Raw genomic sequence first — 21,425 nt, forward strand, 5'->3', positions numbered from 1 at the left:
CAGCACCTTCAGCAACTGTAACCAAGAGGACATCTGTATGTTTGTGTGACCACAGGTGAAGATTGTAATAAATGTTTTCCCATTCTGCAATTCAGTAATGGCACTGTTCCCTGTTTGTGCACACTGCACATTAAACTTTATAATTCAGATGGCTTCCTGAGATGTTATGCCCCAGATTCCTGTGCTATCCACAGCTTGTAATGCTGCCAGTCTGTGGTTTGTTTTCCAGTAAGTTACTCTGTCAAAACCGCAACAAGAATAATTGTTGATGTTCTCTCTCAGTCAAAGAATATTCCAAATCTCTGCCCTGACATGTCCTCACCCTGTTGCAGTTGTTATAGTTCCTATTTAACTTGGGTGATGTGTTAGACACACTGGCATTTTATTAAGTGTTGTAAATTTCTTAGAACAGGTTTCTATTTCAACATCTGCACCACGTGGGAGTGTGTTAAATGAGGGCAGTCGCGCCTGACTTCACAAGCACCTTTGGGGCCAAGGATTTTAATTCAACTTTAACTGTGTCAATTAAAGACATCTCTCTTTCTCTCTCTATTGTAATTATCCTTCCTGTTTAATTCCTTTGTTCCATTTGTTGTATTTTATGAAGTCTTACAACACTAGGTTAAAGTCCAACAGGTTTGTTTCAAACACTAGCTTTCGGAGCACTGCTCCTTCCTCAGGTTAATGAAGACGTATGTTCCAGAAACGTATACATACACAAATTCAAAGATGCCAGACAATGCCTAGAATGAGAGCATTTGCAGGTAATCAAGTCTTCACAGATCTAGAGAGAGGGGTAACCCCAGGTTAAAGAGGTGTGAATTGTCTCAAGCCAGGACAGTTGGTGGGATTTTGCAAGTCCAGGCCAGATGGTGGGGGGGGGTGGATGTAACGCGACATGAATCCAAGATCCCGGTTGAGGCCACACTCATCTGTGCGGAACTTGGCTATAAGTTTCTGCTCGGCGATTCTGCGTTGTCGCGTGTCCTGAAGGCCGCCTTGGAGAACGCTTACCCGGAGATCAGAGGCTGAATGCCCTTGACTGCTGAAGTGTTCCCCGACTGGAAGGGAACATTCCTGCCTGGTGATTGTCACGCGATGTCCGTTCATTCGTTGTCGCAGTGTCTGCATGGTCTCGCCAATGTACCACGCTTCGGGACATCCTTTCCTGCAGCGTATGAGGTAGACAACGTTGGCCGAGTCGCACGAGTATGTGCCGCGTACCTGGTGGGTGGTGTTCTCACGTGTAATGATGGTATCCATGTCGATGATCTGGCATGTCTTGCAGAGATTGCCCTGGCAGGGTTGTGTGGTGTTGTGGTCGCTGTTCTGAAGGCTGGGTAGTTTGCTGCAAACAATGGTTTGTTTGAGGTTGCGCGGTTGTTTGAAGGCAAGTAGTGGGGGTATGGGGATGACCTTGGAAAGATGTTCATCTTCATTGATGATGTGTTGAAGGCTGCGAAGAAGATGCCATAATTTCTCCACTCCGGGTATAGTACTAGACGACGAAGGGTACTCTGTCGGTTGTGTCCCTTGTTTGTCTTCCGAGGAGGTTGGTGCGGTTTTTTGCTGTGGCGCGTTGGAACTGTCGATCGATGATTCGAGCGCCATATCCCGTTCGTACGAGGGCATCTTTCAGCGTCTGTAGATGTCTGTTACGCTCCTCCTCGTCTGAGCAGATCCTGTGTATACGGAGGGCTTGTGCATAGGGGATGGCTTCTTTAATGTGTTTAGGGTGGAAGCTGGAGAAGTGGAGCATCGTGAGGTTATCGTGCGGTAAAGCAAAGTGCTGAGGTGACCGTCCTCGATGGAGATGAGTGTGTCCAAGAATACAACTGATTTTGGAGAATAGTCCATGGTGAGTCTGATGGTGGGATGGAACTTATTGATCTCATCGTGTAGTATATTCAGTGATTCTTCGCCGTGGGTCCAAAGGAGAAAAATGTCATCGATGTATCTGATGTATAACGTCGGTTGAAGGTCCTGTGCAGTGAGGAGGTCTTGTTCAAAGTTGTGCATGAAGATGTTGGCAGATTGAGGTGCGAATTTGGTCCCCATGGCTGTTCCATGTATCTGGATGAAGAATTTGTTGTCGAAGGTGAAGGCGTTGTGATCTAGAATGAAACGGATGAGTTGCAGAATTGCGTCTGGAGATTGGCAGTTGTCGGTGTTGAAGGCTGAGGCTGTTGCAGTAATGCCGTCGTCATGGGGGATGTTGGTGTAGAGTGCCGAGACAGCCATTGTGACGAGGAATGTTCCTGGTTCAACTGGTCCATGGGTGCTGAGTTTCTGTAGGAAGTTCGTCGTGTCATGACAGACGCTGGGTGTACCTTGTACGATGGGTTTCAAGATGCCCTCGATGTGGCCAGAGAGGTCCTCACACAGGGTCCCATTGCCTGAAACGATAGGACAGCCTGGTGAGTTAGCCTTGTGTATTTTCGGGAGGCAGTAGAGATCTCCAATGCGGGGATTACGTGGGATGAGAGCACGTAGGGTGCTCTGAAGGTCTGGATCCAAGGTCCTGATCAGTCTGTTGAGTTGGCGGATGTGTTCCTTGGTTGGATCTGCGGGTAACTGTCTGTAGTGTTCCTGGTTGTTGAGTTGTCGGTATACTTCTTTGCAGTAGTCCGTTCTGTTCAGTATGACGGTGGCCCCTCCTTTGTCTGCTGGTTTGATGACGATGTTGCGGTTGGTTTTGAGAGCGCGGATGGCGTTGGGTTGCTTTGTGCTTGGGTGATGTTCGGGGCTGCCTTGTGAATGCGACTGATGAATCTGGCATTGACACGATCCTGCCGGCTTGAGCATACATGTCGAGTCGAGGGCAGCGACCTTCCGGACGGGTCCAATTCGACTCTTCCCTCTTCGGTTGCTGCACCCCAGATCTCGCGGTCTGCTGTTCCGGTTCATTGGTCGTCTCCTTGGGTTCGCTGTCGGCCTCTTGGGGTCTGTGGAAGAATTCCCGGAGCCTCATTCGCCTAATGAATTCCTCCGTGTCTGCCGCGAGATTGATGGGGTCCATTTTGGTGGTGGTGCAGAAATTGAGCCCTCTGCTGAGGACTTGCTTTACCGCAAGCCCACGGATAACATCACGATGCTCCACTTCTCCAGCTTCCACCCTAAACACATTAAAGAAGCCATCCCCTATGGGCAAGCACTCTCCATACACAGGATCTGCTCAGGCGAGGAGGAGTGTAACAGACATCTACAGACGCTGAAAATCGCACTCGTACGAACGGATATAAGAACATAAGAACTAGGAGCAGGAGTAGGCCATCTGGCCCCTCGAGCCTGCTCCGCCATTCAATTAGATCATGGCTGATCTTTTGTGGACTCAGCTCCACTTTCCGGCCCGAACACCATAACCCTTAATCCCTTTATTCTTCAAAAAAACTATCTATCTTTACCTTAAAAACATGTAATGAAGGAGCCTCAACTGCTTCACTGGGCAAGGAATTCCATAGATTCACAAACCTTTGGGTGAAGAAGTTCCTCCTAAACTCAGTCCGAAATCTACTTCCCCTTATTTTGAGGCTATGCCTCCTAGTTCTGCTTTCACCCGCCAGTGGAAACAACTTGCCCGCATCTATCCTATCTATTCCCTTCATAATTTTAAATTTTTCTAAAGATCCCCCCTCATCCTTCTAAATTCCAATGAGTACAGTCCCAGTCTACTCAACCTCTCCTCATATTCCAACCCCTTCAGCTCTGGGATTAATCTAGTGAATCTCCTCTGCACACCCTCCAGTGCCAGTATGTCCTTTCTCAAGTAAGGAGACCAAAACTGAACACAATACTCCAGGTGTGGCCTCACTAACACCTTATACAATTGCAACATAACCTCCCTAGTCTTAAACTCCATCCCTCTAGCAATGAAGGACAAAATTCCATTTGCCTTCTTAATCACCTGTTGCACCTGTAAACCAACTTTCTGTGACTCATGCACTAGCACACCCAAGTCTCTCTGAACAGCGGCATGCTTTAATACTTTATCATTTAAATAATAATCCCATTTGCTGTTATTCCTACAAAAATGGATAACCTCACATTTGTCAACATTGTATTCCATCTGCCAGACCCTAGCCCATTTACTTAATCTATCCAAATCCCTCTGCAGACTTCCAGTATCCTCTGCACTTTTCGCTTTACCACTAATCTTAGTGTCATCTGCAAACTTGGACACATTGCCCTTGGTCCCCAACTCCAAATCATCTATGTAAATTGTGAACAATTGTGGGCCCAACACTGGTCCCTGAGGGACACCATTAGCTACTGATTGCCAACCAGAGAAACACCCATTAATCCCCACTCTTTGCTTTCTATTAATTAACCAATCCTCTATCCATGCTACTACTTTACCCTTAATGCCATGCATCTTTATCTTATGCAGCAACCTTTTGTGTGGCACCTTGTCAAAGGCTTTCTGGAAATCCAGATATACCACATCCAGTGGCTCCCCGTTATCTACTGCACTGGTAATGTCCTCAAAAAATTCCACTAAATTAGTTAGGCACGACCTGCCCTTTACGAACCCATGCTGCGTCTGCCCAATGGGACAATTTCTATCCAGATGCCTCGCTATTTCTTCCTTGATGATAGATTCCAGCATCTTCCCTACTACCGAAGTTAAGCTCACTGGCCTATAATTACCCGCTCTCTGCCTACCTCCTTTTTTAAACAGTGGTGTCACGTTTGCTAATTTCCAATCCACCGGGACCACGCAGTCGACTCGACTCATCGATCGACAGTTCCAACGCGCCACAGCAAAAAACCGCACCGACCCCCTCAGAAGACAAACACGGGACACCACTGACAGAGTACCCTTCGTCGTCCAGTACTTTCCTGGGGCGTAGAAACTACGACATCTTCTTCGCAGCCTTCAACACATCATCAATGAAGATGAACATCTTGCCACGGTCATCCCCACACCCCAACTACTGGCCTTCAAACAACCGCGCAACCTCAAACAAACCATTGTTAGATGCAAACTACCCAGCCTTCAGAACAGCGACCACGACACCACACAACCCTGCCAGGGCAATCTCTGCAAGACATGCCAGATCATCGACATGGATACCACCATTACACATGGTAACACCACCCACCAGGTACGCGGTACATACTCGTGCGACTCGGCTAACGTTGTCTACCTCATACGCTGCAGGAAAGGATGTCCCGAAGCGTGGTACATTGGCGAGACCATGCAGACACTGCGACAACGAATGAACGGGCATCGTGCGACAATCACCAGGCAGGAATGTTCCCTTCCAGTCGGGGAACACTTCAGCAGTCAAGGGCATTCAGCCTCTGATCTCCGGGTAAGCGTTCTCCAAGGCGGCCTTCAGGACGCGCGACAACGCAGAATCGCCGAGCAGAAACTTATAGCCAAGTTCCGCACGCATGAGTGCGGCCTCAACCGGGACCTTGGATTCATGTTGCATTACATTCACCCTCCACCATCTGGCCTGGACTTGCAAAATCCCACCAACTGTCCTGGTTTGAGACAATTCACACCTCTTTAACCTGTGATTATCCCTATCCCTGGATCTGTAATGATTTGATTACCCGCTAATGCTCGCATTCCAAGCATTGTCCGGCATCTCTGACTTTGTCTATATAAATGTTTCTGGAACATACCTCTCCATTCACCTGAGGAAGGAGCAGCGCTCCGAAAGCTCGTGTTTGAAACAAACCTGTTGGATTTTAACCTGGTGTTGTAAGACTTCTTACTGTGCTCACCCCAGTCCGACGCCGGCATCTCCACATCACGTTTTAATTTATCTTATTCTTTTTAGCCCCTGGACCCGTAACCAGAATGTGCCTTTAAGCAGCGGCCTCCAGGTCATGCAGCCTGCTGGTCAAGACAGCGTGTTCCAGGATTGAATTTCGGAGAGGCGAAGCCAGACTCCTCGGCACCGAGTGAAACTTAGGAGTCAGCTTTAGAGGAAATTGGTTCAACTGGTTAACTGGCAGCTGGTGCGACGGCCAGGGACGATGTTCTGCCTGACAACAATCAATAATTGGCTCCTGCATGGTGCTGTCTGAGAGAGCTGGGCAGAAGTGATTAGACCTCAGAGGTAAAATGGACACTCTCTCTCTCTCCCTCTCTCCCTCTCTCTCTCTCCTGTTGCTGAAGTGAAGAACTGCTTTATTGTTCTATAGCCAGTGAGTGGCAGCACATATTTTGCTGAAAACTTGAACTAATACTGAATCGACAAAGAAAGTAGACAACCCTGACAGAGAAAACCACCTCAAGCCCAGAAGGAAGAAGTACCAGAACAATAGCTTGAACTCCAGAAAGACATTGACCGGAAGTTGTCCTAGTGTGTCAAAGATCCCTTATCCTTTTATTTTTATTTTCTTAACCTTTCAATCACCCTTTCCCCTCTGTGTTGTTTGTCTGTGTGTGTGTAGAAATAGGGGGTGTTTAGAAAGGGGTATTAGATAGTTACATTTTTCTGTATCTTTAATTATAATACTCTTCATAATAAAATGTTACTTGTGTTAAAGTTACAAACCAGTTGACTGCAGTTTATTGGGCTCAGCCGAGGATTCCAAGTATTTTAAAATAACAACTAATTTTGCTTGTGTGATGATTCTGCATCCAGCGAGGCTGGAGTTGAGCGTGCACTAGCCCAGGGTGTCGTGACACTATCTACATCTTCCTCTCTTTGTATCTCTAACCCATTCTATCTCTCTTCAGCTCTCTATCCCTCTCGCTATTGATCTTCCTATTTCCATCTTTTGCAATCACTCACTCTCTTTTTCTCTCTCCCTCTTTTTCATTCTAATGCAGTTCTCATCACACTCTATCTTTCTCATTCCCTGTCTTTCCTCTGATTTCTCAATGGGGTTTTTGACTTGCCCTGACTTCCAGCCTGTTCAAGTGGCCACTGCTTCTCCCGGGTTCCTTCTCTCTCGTGGAAGCTATGGAACCAGCAGAAAGAAGACTTGTGTCGGCGATCCAATCACGGTTGAGACATCATTATTGAGCAGGGCAGTGGGAAACACGTTGTGTTCTTCGAGCTCGTTGGGCCATGGGAAGTGTTTGTGAAGTAATCTCCTCTCACAGTGGAGCTGGACAGTCATATCAAGAAAGACCCCGCAGGGTCGGAGAATCGCCCGGGGCCGGCGAAAATCCCGCCCCCACCGTGGTAGAAATTCTCCGCCACCAGGGAATTGGCGGGGGTGGGAACCACGCCCCGCCGATCGGCGTGCCCTCTGCGCCGATCGGCGAGCCCCCCACGGCGATTCTCCGGCCAGCTATGGGCCGTAGTCCCGCCGCTGGGAGGCCTCTCCCGCAGCCGTGGCTTCAACCGCCTCTGGTGGCAGCGGGATTGGCGGCGCGAGCGGGCCCCCGGGGTCCTGGGGGGGGGGCGGGGCGATCGGACCCCGGGGGGTGCCGGTGGCCAGGCCCGCGATCGGGGCCCACCAATCGGCGGGTGGGCCAGTGCCGTGGGGCCACTCTTTCCCTTCCGCCGCCGCCACGGCCTCCACCATGGCGGAGGCGGAAGAGAATCCCTCAGCGCGCATGCGCCGGTGGTGCAGCTGCCGCTGACGCTCCGGCGCATGCGCGAACCGGCGAAAGCCTTTCGGCCACCCCGACACCGGACGGCGGGCGTCAAAGGCCGCTGGCGCCAGTTTTGGTGCCAATCGGCGTGGCGCCAACCACTCCAGCGCGGGCCTAGCACGATGGAGAATTCCACCATCGGGGCCAGCACACTTAATCAATTCCAATAAGAAACGGTGCGAGATTCACCGGGTCCGTGATCGACACTCGGGAGGCTGACACGCTGCAGCTGCAGATACACAGCACACTCCCCACACACACTCCCACACACACCCCCACACACACACATCCCAGCCACACACACATTACACTCCCCACACACACACATCCCAGCCACACACACATTACACTCCCCACACACACTCATCCCAGCCACACACACACATTACACTCCCCACACACACTCCCACACACACCCCCACACACACACATCCCAGCCACACACACATTACACTCCCCACACACACACATCCCAGCCACACACACATTACACTCCCCACACACACTCATCCCAGCCACACACACACATTACACTCCCCACACACACTCATCCCAGCCACACACACACATTACACTCCCCACACACACATTACACACCCCACACACACTCATCCCAGCCGCACACACATTACACTCCCCACACACACTAATCCCAGCCACACACACACATTACACTCCCCACACACACTCATCCCAGCCACACACACACATTACACTCCCCACACACACTCATCCCAGCCACACACACACATTACACTCCACACACACACTCATCCCAGCCACACACACACATTACACTCCCCACACACACTCATCCCAGCCACACACACACATTACACTCCCCACACACACTAATCCCAGCCACACACACACATTACACTCCCCACACACACCCATCCCAGCCGCACATACACAGCACACTCCCCACACACACTCATCCCAGCCACACACACACATTACACTCCCCACACACACTCATCCCAGCCGCACACACACATTACACTCCCCAAACACACTCATCCCAGCCACACACACACATTACACTCCCCACACACACTCATCCCAGCCGCACACACACATTACACTCCCCACACACACTCATCCCAGCCGCACACACACATTACACTCCCCACACACACTCATCCCAGCCACACACACACATTACACTCCCAACACACACTCCCCACACACACTCATCCCAGCCGCACACACACATTACAATCCCCACACACACTCATCCCAGCCCCACACACACATTACACTCCCCACACACACTCATCCCAGCCGCACACACACATTACACTCCCCACACACACTCATCCCAGCCGCACACACACATTACACTCCCCACACACACTCATCCCAGCCGCACACACATTACACTCCCCACACACACTCATCCCAGCCGCACACACACATTACACTCCCCACACACACTCATCCCAGCCGCGCACACATTACACTCCCCACACACACTCATCCCAGCCGCACACACACATTACACTCCCCACACACACTCATCCCAGCCGCACACACATTACACTCCCCACACACACTCATCCCAGCCGCACACACATTACACTCCCCACACACACTCATCCCAGCCGCACACACACATTACACTCCCCACACACACTGATCTCAGCCGCACACACACATTACACTCCCCACACACACTCATCCCAGCCGCACACACACATTACACTCCCCACACACTCATCCCAGCCGCACACACACATTACACTCCCCACACACACCCATCCCAGCCACACACACACATTACACTCCGCACACACACTCATCCCAGCCGCACACACACATTACACTCCCCACACACAAATTACACTCCCCACACACACTCATCCCAGCCACACACACATTACACTCCCCACATACACTCATCCCAGCCGCACACACACATTACACTCCCAACACACACTCATCCCAGCCGCACACACACATTATGCTCCCCACACACACTCATCCCAGCCGCACACACACATTACACTCCCCACACACACTCATCCCAGCCGCACACACACATTACACTCCCAACACACACTCATCCCAGCCGCACACACATTACGCTCCCCACACACACTCATCCCAGCCGCACACACACATTACACTCCCAACACACACTCATCCCAGCCGCACACACATTACGCTCCCCACACACACTCATCCCAGCCGCACACACACATTACACTCCCAACACACACTCATCCCAGCCACACACACGCATTACACTCCCCACACACTCTCATCCCAGCCACACACACACATTACACTCCCTCACACACTCATCCCAGCCGCACACACGTATTCCACTCCCCACACACACTCATCCCAGCCGCACACACACATTACACTCCCCACACACACTCATCCCAGCCACACACACACATTACACTCCCCACACGCACTCATCCCAGCCGCACACACACATAACACTCCCCACACACACTCATCCCTGCCGCACACACACATTACACTCTCCACACACACTCATCCCAGTCCCACACACACATTACACTCCCCACACACAGTCATCCCAGCCGCACACACATTACACTCCCCACACACACTCATCCCAGCCTCACACACACATTACACTCCCCACACACACTCCCCACACACACATTACACTCCCCACACACACACATCCCAGCCGCGCACACATATTACACTCCCCACACACACTCATCCCAGCCGCACACACACATTACACTCCCCACATACACTCATCCCAGCCCCACATACACATTACACTCCCCACACACACTCATCCCAGCCGCACACACACATTACACCCCCCATACACACTCATCCCAGCCACACTCACACATTACACTCCCCACATACACTCATCCCAGCCGCACACACACATTACACCCCCCACACACACTCATCCCAGCCGCACACACACATTACACTCCCCACACACAGTCATCCCAGCCGCACATACACCGCACACTCCCCACACACACTCATCCCAGCCTCACACACACATTACACTCCCCACACACACACATCCCAGTCGCACACACACATTACACTCCCCACACACACACATCCCAGCCGCGCACACACATTACACTCCCCACATACACTCATCCCAGCCCCACATACACATTACACTCCCCACACACACTCATCCCAGCCGCACACACACATTACACCCCCACACACACTCATCCCAGCCACACTCACACATTACACTCCCCACATACACTCATCCCAGCCGCACACACACATTACACCCCCCACACACACTCATCCCAGCCGCACACACACATTACACCCCCCACAAACACTCATCCCAGCCACACACACACATTACACTCCCCACATACACTCATCCCAGCCGCACACACACATTACACTCCCCACATACACTCATCCCAGCCGCGCACACACATTACACTCCCCACACACACTCATCCCAGCCGCATACACACATTACACTCCCCACACACACTCATCCCAGCCGCACACACACATTACACTCCCCACACACACTCATCCCAGCCACACACACACACATTACACTCCCCACACACACTCATCCCAGCCGTACACACACATTACATTCCCCACACACACTCATCCCAGCCGCACACACACATTACACTCCCCACACACACTCATCACAGCCGCACACATACATTACACTCCCCACACACACTCATCCCAGCCGCACACACACATTACACTCCCCACACACACTCATCCCAGCCGCACACATTACACTCCCCACACACACTCATCCCAGCCACACATACACATTAAACTCCCCACACACACTCATCCCAGCCGCACACAGACATTATACTCCCCACACACACTCATCCCAGCCACACACACACATTACACTCCCCACACCCACTCATCCCAGCCGCACACACACATTACACTCCCCACACACACTCATCCCAGCCACACATACACATTAAACTCCCCACACACACTCATCCCAGCCCCACACACACATTACACTCCCCACACACACTCATCCCAGCCGCACACACACATTACACTCCCCACACGAGGGGGGGTGTTTTCTAGAGCTGTTGGGGAGGGTTTAAACTAATGTGGCAGGGGGATGGGAACCGATGCAGGAAGTTGGAAGGTAGTAAAACAGGGACAGAAGCAAAAGGAAGTAAGGGCAAAAGTGCAAGGCAGAGAAGACATAGTCAAAAATCAAAACGGGCGACAGTACAAGGTACAGTGACTGAGGGGAGCTTAGTGAATAGGCCCAGTAATACTAAAAAGAATAAAACTGGAGATGTTAAGATTCAAAACAGAGGTAAAAAAAACAACATAAGTGTACTTTACCTGAATGCTCGTAGTATTCGGAATAAAGTAAATGAGTTGATGGCGCAAATCATCGTGAATGACTATGATTTAGTGGCCATTACTGAAACATGGTTAAAGGATGGTCACGACTGGGAGTTAAATATCCGAGGGTATCAAACTATTCGGAAGGACAGAGTGGATGGTAAAGGAGGTGGTGTTGCTCTGTTATTTAAGGATGACATGTGGGCAATAGTAAGGGATGATATCGGTGCTATGGAGGATAAGGTTGAATCCATTTGGGTGGAAATCAGGAATAGTAAGGTGTAAAAGTCACTGATAGGAGTAGTCTATCGGCCACCAAATAGTAACGTTATGGTGGGGCAGGCAATAAACAAATAAATAACTGATGCATGTAGAAATGGTACAGCAGTTATCATGGGGGATTTTAATCTACATGTCGATTGGTTTAACCAGGTCGGTCAAGGCAACCTTGAGGAGAAGTTTATAGAATATATCCGCGATAGTTTCCTAGAACAGTATGTAATGGAACCTACGAGGGAACAAGCGGTCCTAGATCTTGTCCTGTGTAATGAGACAGGATTGATTCATGATCTCATAGTTAGGGATCCCCTCGGAAGGAGCGATCGCAATAGGGTGGAATTTAAAATACAGATGGAGGGTGAGAAAGTAAAATCAAATCCTAGTGTTTTGTGTTTAAACAAAGGGGATTACAATTGGATGAGAGAAGAACTAGCTAAGGTAGACTGGGAGCTAAGACTTTATGGTGGAACTGTTGAGGAACAGTGGAGAACCTTCCAAGCGATTTTTCACAGTGCTCAGCAAAAGTTTATACCAACAAAAAAGAAGGACCGCAGAAAGAGGGAAAATCAACTGGATTTCTAAGGAAATAAGGGAGAGTATCAAATTGAAGGAAAAAGCATATAAAGTGGCAAAGATTGGTGGGAGACTAGAGGACTGGGAAATCTTTAGCGGGTAACAGAAAGCTACTAAAAAAGCTATAAAGAAGAGTAAGATAGCGTATGAGAGTAAACTTGCTCAGAATATAAAAACAGACAGTAAAAGTTTTTACAAATATATAAAACAAAAAAAGAGTGGCTAAGGTAAATATTTGTCCTTTAGAGGATGAGAAGGCAGTTTTAATAATGGGAGTTGAGGAAATGGCTGAGGAACTGAACAGGTTTTTTGGGTCGGTCTTCACAGTGGAAGACACAAATAACATGCCAGCGACTGATAGAAATGAGGCTATGACAGGTGATGACCTTGAGAGGATTGTTATCACTAAGGAGGTAGTGATGGGCAAGCTAATGGGGCTAAAGGTAGACAGGTCTCCTGGCCCTGATGGAATGCATCCCAGAGTGCTAAAAGAGATGGCTAGGGAAATTGCAGATGCACTAGTGATAATTTACCAAAATTCACTAGACTCTGGGATGGTCCCGGTGGATTGGAAATTAGCAAACGTGACACCACTGTTTAAAAAAGGAGGTAGGCAGAGAGCAGGAAATTATAGGCCAGTGAGCTTAACTTCGGTAGTAGGGAAGATGCTGGAATCTATCATCAAGGAAGAAATAGCGAGGCATCTGGATAGAAATTGTCCCATTGGGCAGACGCAGCATGGGTTCATAAAGGGCAGGTCGTGTCTAACTAATTAAGTGGAATTTTTTGAGGACATTACCAGTGCAGTATATAACGGGGAGCCAATGGATGTGGTATATCTGGATTTCCAGAAAGCCTTTGACAAGGTGCCACACAAAAGGCTGCTGCATAAGATAAAGATGCATGGCATTAAGGGTAAAGTAGTAGCATGGATAAAGGATTGGTTAATTAATAGAAAGCAAAGAGTGGGGATTAATGGGTGTTTCTCTGGTTGGCAATCAGTAGCTAGTGGTGTCCCTCAGGGATCTGTGTTGGGCCCACAATTGTTCACAATTTACAAAGATGATTTGGAGTTGGGGACCAAGGGCAATGTGTCCAAGTTTGCAGATGACACTAAGATGAGTGGTAAAGCTAAAAGTGCAGAGGATACTGGAAGTCTGCAGAGGGATTTGGATAGGTTAAGTGAATGGGCTAGGGTCTGGCAGATGGAATACAATATTGACAAATGTGAGGTTATCCATTTTGGTAGGAATAACAGCAAACGGGATTATTATTTAAACAATAAAATATTAAAACATGCTGCTGTGCAGAGAGACCTGGGTGTGCTAGTGCATGAGTCACAAAAAGTTGGTTTACAGGTGCAACAGGTGATTAAGAAGGCAAATGGAATTTTGTCCTTCATTGCTAGAGGGATGGAGTTTAAGACTAGGGAGGTTATGCTGTAATTGTATAAGGTGTTAGTGAGGCCACACCTGGAGTATTGTGTTCAGTTTTGGTCTCCTTACCTGAGAAAGGACGTACTGGCACTGGAGGGTGTGCAGAGGAGATTCACGAGGTTAATCCCAGAGCTGAAGGGGTTGGATTACGAGGAGAGGTTGAGTAGACTGGGACTACTCGTTGGAATTTAGAAACATATAAAATTATGAGGGAATAGATAGGATAGATGCGGGCAGGTTGTTTCCACTGGCGATTGAAAGCAGAACTAGGGGGGAAATAAGGAGAAGTAGATTTAGGGCTGAGTTTAGGAGGAACTTCTTGAAATGAAATGGAGTTACTGTGAAAAGCCCCTAGTCGCTACATTCCGGCGCCTGTTCGGGGAGGCTTGTACGGGAAGGGTTGTGAATCTATGGAATTCCTTGCCCAGTGAAGCAGTTGAGGCTCCTTCATTGCATGTTTTTAAGGTAAAGATAGATAGTTTTTTGAAGAATAAAGGGATTAAGGGTTATGGTGTTCGGGCCGGAAAGTGGAGCTGAGTCCACAAAAGATCAGCCATGATCTCATTGAATGGTGGCGCAGGCTCGAGGGGCCAGATGGCCTACTCCTGCTCCTAGTTCTTTTTTTTATATTTATTTATATAACAACAAACAATGAAATGCAACAAAATAACCCAATAAAACTGTAACACCCCCCAAACCATATCAACGCATGTATCCCCTCCCCCCCACCCCCCCCCCCAACCCCAACCCCAACAAGAGAACTTGAAAATAAATTAAAATTAAATAAACAAACATTGTCATCGTCCCGTCCGTCCCCCCTTTTCCCTCCCCCTTCCCCCCCTCCCCCCCGGGTTGCTGCTGCTACTGTCCCAGTACCCTATCATTGAGCCAGAAAGTCGAGGAAAGGTTGCCACCGCCTAAAGACCCCTTGTACCGATCCTCTCAGGGCAAATTTGACCTTCTCTAGCTTAATAAAACCCGCCATGTCATTGATCCAGGTCTCCACGCTTGGGGGCCTCGCATCCTTCCATTGTAGCAAAATCCTTCACCGGGCTACTAGGGACGCAAAGGCCAGCACACCGGCCTCTTTCACCTCCTGCACTCCCGGCTCCACCCCAACCCCAAAAATCGCGAGTCCCCAGCATGGCTTGACCCTGGATCCCACCACCCTTGACACCGTCCTCGCCACCCCCTTCCAGAACTCCTCCAGTGCCGGGCATGCCCAGAACATATGGGCGTGGTTCGCTGGACTCCCCGAGCACCTGACACACCTGTCTTCACCCCCAAAGAACCTTCTCATCCTCGTCCCAGTCATGTGGGCCCGGTGCAGCACCTTGAATTGGATGAGGCTAAGCCGCGCACACGAGGAGGAAGAATTAACCCTCTCCAGGGCATCAGCCCATGTCCTGTCTTCGATCTGTTCCCCCAGTTCCCCCTCCCACTTAGTTTTCAGCTCCTCTACTGACACCTCTTCCACCTCCTGCATAAACTTGTAGATATCAGATATATTCCCCTCTCCGACCCAGACCCCCGAAAGCACCCTGTCACTCACCCCCCTCGCGGGAAGTGAAGGGAATCCCTCCACCTGCCGTCTAGCACGGCCCTACCCTATCCCAGTAACCCCTCCTAACCTTTTTGGACACCAAGGGTCAATTTAGCATGGCCAATCCACCTAACCTGCACATCTTTGGACTGTGGCAGGAAACCGGAGCACCCGGAGGAAACCCATGCAGACACGGGGAGAACTCCGCACAGACAGTGACCCAAGCCGGGAATCGAACCTGGGATCCTGGAGCTGTGAAACAACTGTGCTAATCACTGTGCCACCGTGCTGCCCACGGATATGAATAAACATGCAGGCTGGATGGCCAATTGGCAAATGAACTTCAATGTCAGTAAATGTGAAGTGTTATGTTTCAGTCAGAAGATGGTGCATATTTATTGGATAAAATGTGTCCAAATTGGGGAGAGATCTTTGAGCAAATGTAGAAATTACATTGAAGTTCATTTGCCGAAATATAAATCGTTAAAAGTCATAACGTTAGTTAATAAAGATATGAAAAAGGAAAACAAAGAATTGAGGTACATTTCTAGAAGGACAGAGTTGGAAGGCAGAGGCAAAATGGAAAAGCATCTTATTATCTAAATTGGGAGAGACTTCAGGGTGCTCCGATGCAGAGGGATCTGAGTGTCCTTGTGCATGAATCACAGAAACTGAGCATGCAGGTGCAGCAGATAATAAGGAAAGCAAATGGAATATTGGCATTTATAGCAAAAGGAATAGAGTATAAAGGAGGAAGTGTTGTTGCAGCTATACAAGGCATTGGTAAGACCTCACCTGGAGTATTGTGCAGGGTTTCGGTCCCCTTATTTGAGGAGGGATGTAGTGGCATTGGGGGCAGTTCAGAGGAGGTTCACTCGGTTGATTCCAGAGATGAGGGTTTGTCGTATGAGGAGAGATTGAACCGTTTCGAGTTTACTCTCTCGAGTTTAGAAGAATGCGGGGAGATCAATTGAATTCTACAAGATGCTAAAAGGTCTGGATGAAGTAGACGTGGAACTGATGCTTCATCTTGTGGGGCAATCTAAAACGAGAGGTCAAGCCTCAGGATAATAATAATAATCTTTTATTGTCACAAGTGTGAAGTTACTGTGAAACGCCCCGAGTCGCCACATCCCAGCGCCTGTTTGGGGAGGAATTGAACCCACGCTGCTGGCCTTGTTCTGCATTACAAACCAGCTGTCTGGCGCCTAAGGGGTAGCAAATTTAAAACAGAGTTGAGGAGAAGCTACTTCTTCCAAATGGGTTGTGAATCTGTGGAATTCGCTAACCCAGAGTGACGTGGATGCTGGGACAGTCAGTAAATTTAAGGAGGAGTTAGTTACTTTAAATTAGAAATGGGTTTCAGGAATAGGAGAGAAAATATGGCGGGTAGTACCGGTGGGAGGGGAGCGGGCTTGTGCAATATGTTACGATGGAAGTATTGATAAGTACGTGGATGTTTGCACATTTTTGCCTTTTTTGCTTCCTTTCTGATGATGTCTGTAACTGTTTATAAAGCCAAAAACTACCTCAATAAAATTGTTTATTAAAAAAAAAAGAAATGGGTTGCAGGGTTATGGAGAACAGGGAGGACGATGGAGTTAAGGCCAAGGTGAGATCAACCATGATCGCATTGAATGGTGGAGCAGACTCGATGGGTCAAATGGGCCAATTCTGCTGCTATATCTTATGAACATTATGGGAGACTATGTTCTTTGATGCTGGTTTGTCACTAGGAGTGACACCCAGAAGCGATTCCCACTTCCTTGCCATGCAAATTGACGCATGGTGGGGATCGTGATAAATTCCATTCCGAATCCCGCAATCGGGCGGCATCTTGACCGGACGATCCGGACGACCCGAAAGCGAGGTCCAGTGGCTGGCCCCCCTCCCCCAACAATGCAAATGCTGCTGTAGCCACCGAAGCTGGCCCCTTCCCGACATAACATGGAACATTGAGTTGCATGCAGGGAAAATTGGACAATGACAGAGAGGCGAGCAGGTTGCAGAACCTCTCTGTCGATTCTGTCTGTGACAGAACGGTAGCATTGTGGATAGCATAACTGCTTCGCAGCTCCAGGGTCCCAGGTTCGATTCCCGGCTTGGATCACTGTCTGTGCGGAGTCTGCACATCCTCCCCGTGTGTGCGTGGGTTTCCTCCGGGTGCTCCGGTTTCCTCCCACAGTCCAAAGATGTGCAGGTTAGGTGGATTGGCCATGCTAAATTGCCGTTAGTGTCCAAAATCGCCCTTAGTGTTGGGTGGGGTTACTGGGTTATGGGGATAGGGTGGAGGTGTTGACCTTGGGTAGGGTGCTCTTTCCAAGAGCCAGTGCAGACTCGATGGGCCGAATGGCCTCCTTCTGCACTGTAAATTCTATGAGAAACCAGACAGCATAGAAACTAACAAGCTGCGCATATTAATTGAGTGATTCCCAGTGATTCCCGGGCACAATGGACACTATTAAGAATAACAAAGGCCAAGCTAGACTCTTCGGCCCCAGCAGGAGTCCCGGACAATAAGATACAAACAGCCTCAAGAACCGCCCAGTGATCGAGGAACAGCCCCGTTATTGGGGAAATTCAAATTAATCGATTGGGAAGAGACCCAATGGATTGCAAGTTTATAGACGGTCCGCCCAGATGGGCGCGAAACCCAAAACAGTATAAGACAGAGACCCCAATCCCAGCTCTCTCTCTTAGCCGGCCCTCCTAGCAGAACACCTTTGCAGCAGCTCTCCAGGAACCCGGACGTGAGAAGGAGAGGCCTGGCCAATTGCTACACCGACAAGTAAGTGTCATACAACGCCCGCTACGAGAGTAGACACTCCTGACCCCTTTAGTCCACACCAACTGGAAGCCTGCGGATCCAGGACAAAGCAAGAGGCCATTGTTCCCTGATCCAGGAGTTCCCTTATTTCAGATAAGTATTGGCCTAGTAGTGGTAGGAACAGTTTTAAAAAATGAAATGAAAATGAAAATCGCTTATTGTCACGAGTAGACTTCAATGAAGTTACTGTGAAAAGCCCCTAGTTGCCACATTCCGGCACCTGTCCGGGGAGGCTGGTACGGGAATCGAACCGTGCTGCTGGCCTGCTTGGTCTGCTTTAAAAGCCAGCGATTTAGCCCAGTGAGCTAAACCGGCCCCTTACTAGTCTTAGTATTATGTGCATGAGTAGTAAATAACTGTAATAATAAATGTGTCTTGTTTGAACTTACTAACTGGTGTATTGAGTCATTGATCTGAACTTGAACTTGAATCTTGTGGCGGTATCATAAGGATACCTGGCAACTCTAGAGCTAAGGAATAAAACAGAGCCAATTGAGTGTAAAGCACACTCACCCAGAACGAGCAAAACTGCCCCACCCACACACTCCTCGCTAACAAATAGGGCTATCCTCCCCACCACCTTGGGAATCTTTGGGTCACCAGCCGCACAACACGCATGTATGAGGGTGACCCGACCACTCCACCGACCCCCCCATCAGAGACCCCTACCAAAGGCCCCTAAATCAGAGACCCCATCAGAGACCCCCCCAGTTTTCAATGTGTATAAACATCTAGCTATGAATGGCAGCTCCTGACCACATCAAAAGCAGTTAAGTGCTTTTTGCTGAGAAAAAAAGGAAGTGAAAGTACTTAGCTCACAGATGTTTATAAACATTGAGGTTAGTTTCAACGTAGGGCACTTGAGTTGCATTCAAACATGAAGGTCACCTGGCTGTCTAGAACCAATTGCCCTGTCAATTATAGCTTACTAAAAGCTTTTTCTCTTTTAAAGTGAATAGAAGCCAATAGGATTCACTCCACTTGAAACGGCTGAAGGCACTGAATATTGCAAAGGTTATGGACCCTGAATGTATTCTGCAATAATTCTGAAAACGTGTGCTCCGCACCCCTAGCCGAGCTGTTCCAGTACAGCTACAACACTGGCATCTACCCGGCAATGTGGAAAATTGCCCAGGTGTTTCCTGTACACAAGAAACAGGACAAATCCAACCCAGCCAATTACCGCCCTATCAGTCTGCTCTCCATCATCAGTAAAGTGATGGGAGGCATCATCAACAGGCCTATCAAGCGGCACTTACTCAGCAATAACCTGCTCACGGACACTCAGTTTGGGTTCTGCCAGGGTCACTCAGCTCCTGACCTCATTACAGCCTTGGTTCAAACATAGACAAAAGAGCTGAATGGTAGAGGTGAGGGGAGAGTGACTGCCCTGGGTGACATCAAGGCAGCATCTGACCGAGTGTGGCATCAAGGAGCCCGAGCTAAACTGGAGTCAATGGGAATCAGGGGGGAAACTCTCCGCTGGTTGGGGTCATACCTGGCACAAAGGAAGATGGTTGTGGTGGTTGGAGGCCAATCATCTCAGCTCCAGGACATCACTGCAGGAGTTCCTCAGGGTAGTGTTCTCGGTCCAACCATCTTTAGTGGCTTCATCAATGATCTTCCCTCCATCATAAAGTTGAAGTTGGGGTGCTTGTGGATGACTGCACAATGTTCAGCACCATTCGTGACTCCTCAGATAATGAAGCAGTCCATGTCCAAATGCAGCGAGACCTGGACAATATCCAGGCTGGGCTGACAAGTGGCAAGTTACATTCGCGCCACACACGTGCCAGGCAATGACCATCTCCGACAGGAGAGGACCTAACCATCGCCCCTTGACATTCAATGGCATTACCATCACTGAATCCCCCACAATCAACATCCTGGGGGTTACCATTGATCAGTAACTGAACTTGGCTAGCTACATTAATACTGTGGCTACCAGAGCAGGTCAAAGGCTCGGATTCCTATGGCGAGTAACTCACCTCCTGACCCCCCCAAAGCCTGTCCACCATCTACAAGGCACAAGTCAGGAGTGTGATGGAATACTCTCCACTTGCCTGGATGAGCGCAGCTCCAACAACACTCAAGAAGCTCGACACCATCCAGGACAAAGCAGCCCCGCTTGATTGTTCCACCTTTCCACAAAGATTCAAACCCTCCCCCACCGACGAACAGTGGCAGCCGTGTGTACCATTCACAAGATGCACTGCAATAACTCTCCAAGGTTCCTTAGGCAACACGGCCACTACCATCTAGAAGGACAAAGGCAGCAGATACCTGGGAACCCCACCACCTGGAGGTTCCCCTCCAAGTCACTCACCACCCTGACTTGGAAATATATCGCCGTTCCTTCACTGTCGCTGGGGCAACATCCTGGAACTCCCTTTCTACCAGCACAGTGAGTGTACCACAGTGGCAAGTTGGATACAGAACTGGAGGGTACAGAGGGTACAGAGGGTAGCAGTAGAAGGGTGTTTTTCTGAATGGAAGGCTGTGACTAGCGGCATTCCACAGGGATCAGTTCTGGGACCTTTGTCGTTCGTGGTGTAGTTAAATGATTTGGAAGAAAATGCAGCTGGTCTGTTTAGTAAATTCGCAGACGACACAAAAATTGGTGGAGTTGAGGATAGTAGAGAGGATTGTCAGAGGATACAGCAGGGTATAAACTGATTGGAGTCTTGGGCGGAGAAATGGCAGATGGAGTTTAATCTGGACAAGTGTGAGGTAATGCACTTTGGAAGGTTCAATGCTTGTAGGAATTACACAATAAATGGTCGAACTCTTCGGAATACTGACAGGCAGAGAGATCTGGACGTGCATGACCACCGATCACTGAAAGGGGCAACGCATGTG

The sequence above is a fragment of the Scyliorhinus canicula genome, chromosome 8 (genome assembly GCF_902713615.1).
Source record: "Scyliorhinus canicula chromosome 8, sScyCan1.1, whole genome shotgun sequence".
Classification (NCBI taxonomy): Eukaryota; Metazoa; Chordata; class Chondrichthyes; order Carcharhiniformes; family Scyliorhinidae; genus Scyliorhinus; species Scyliorhinus canicula.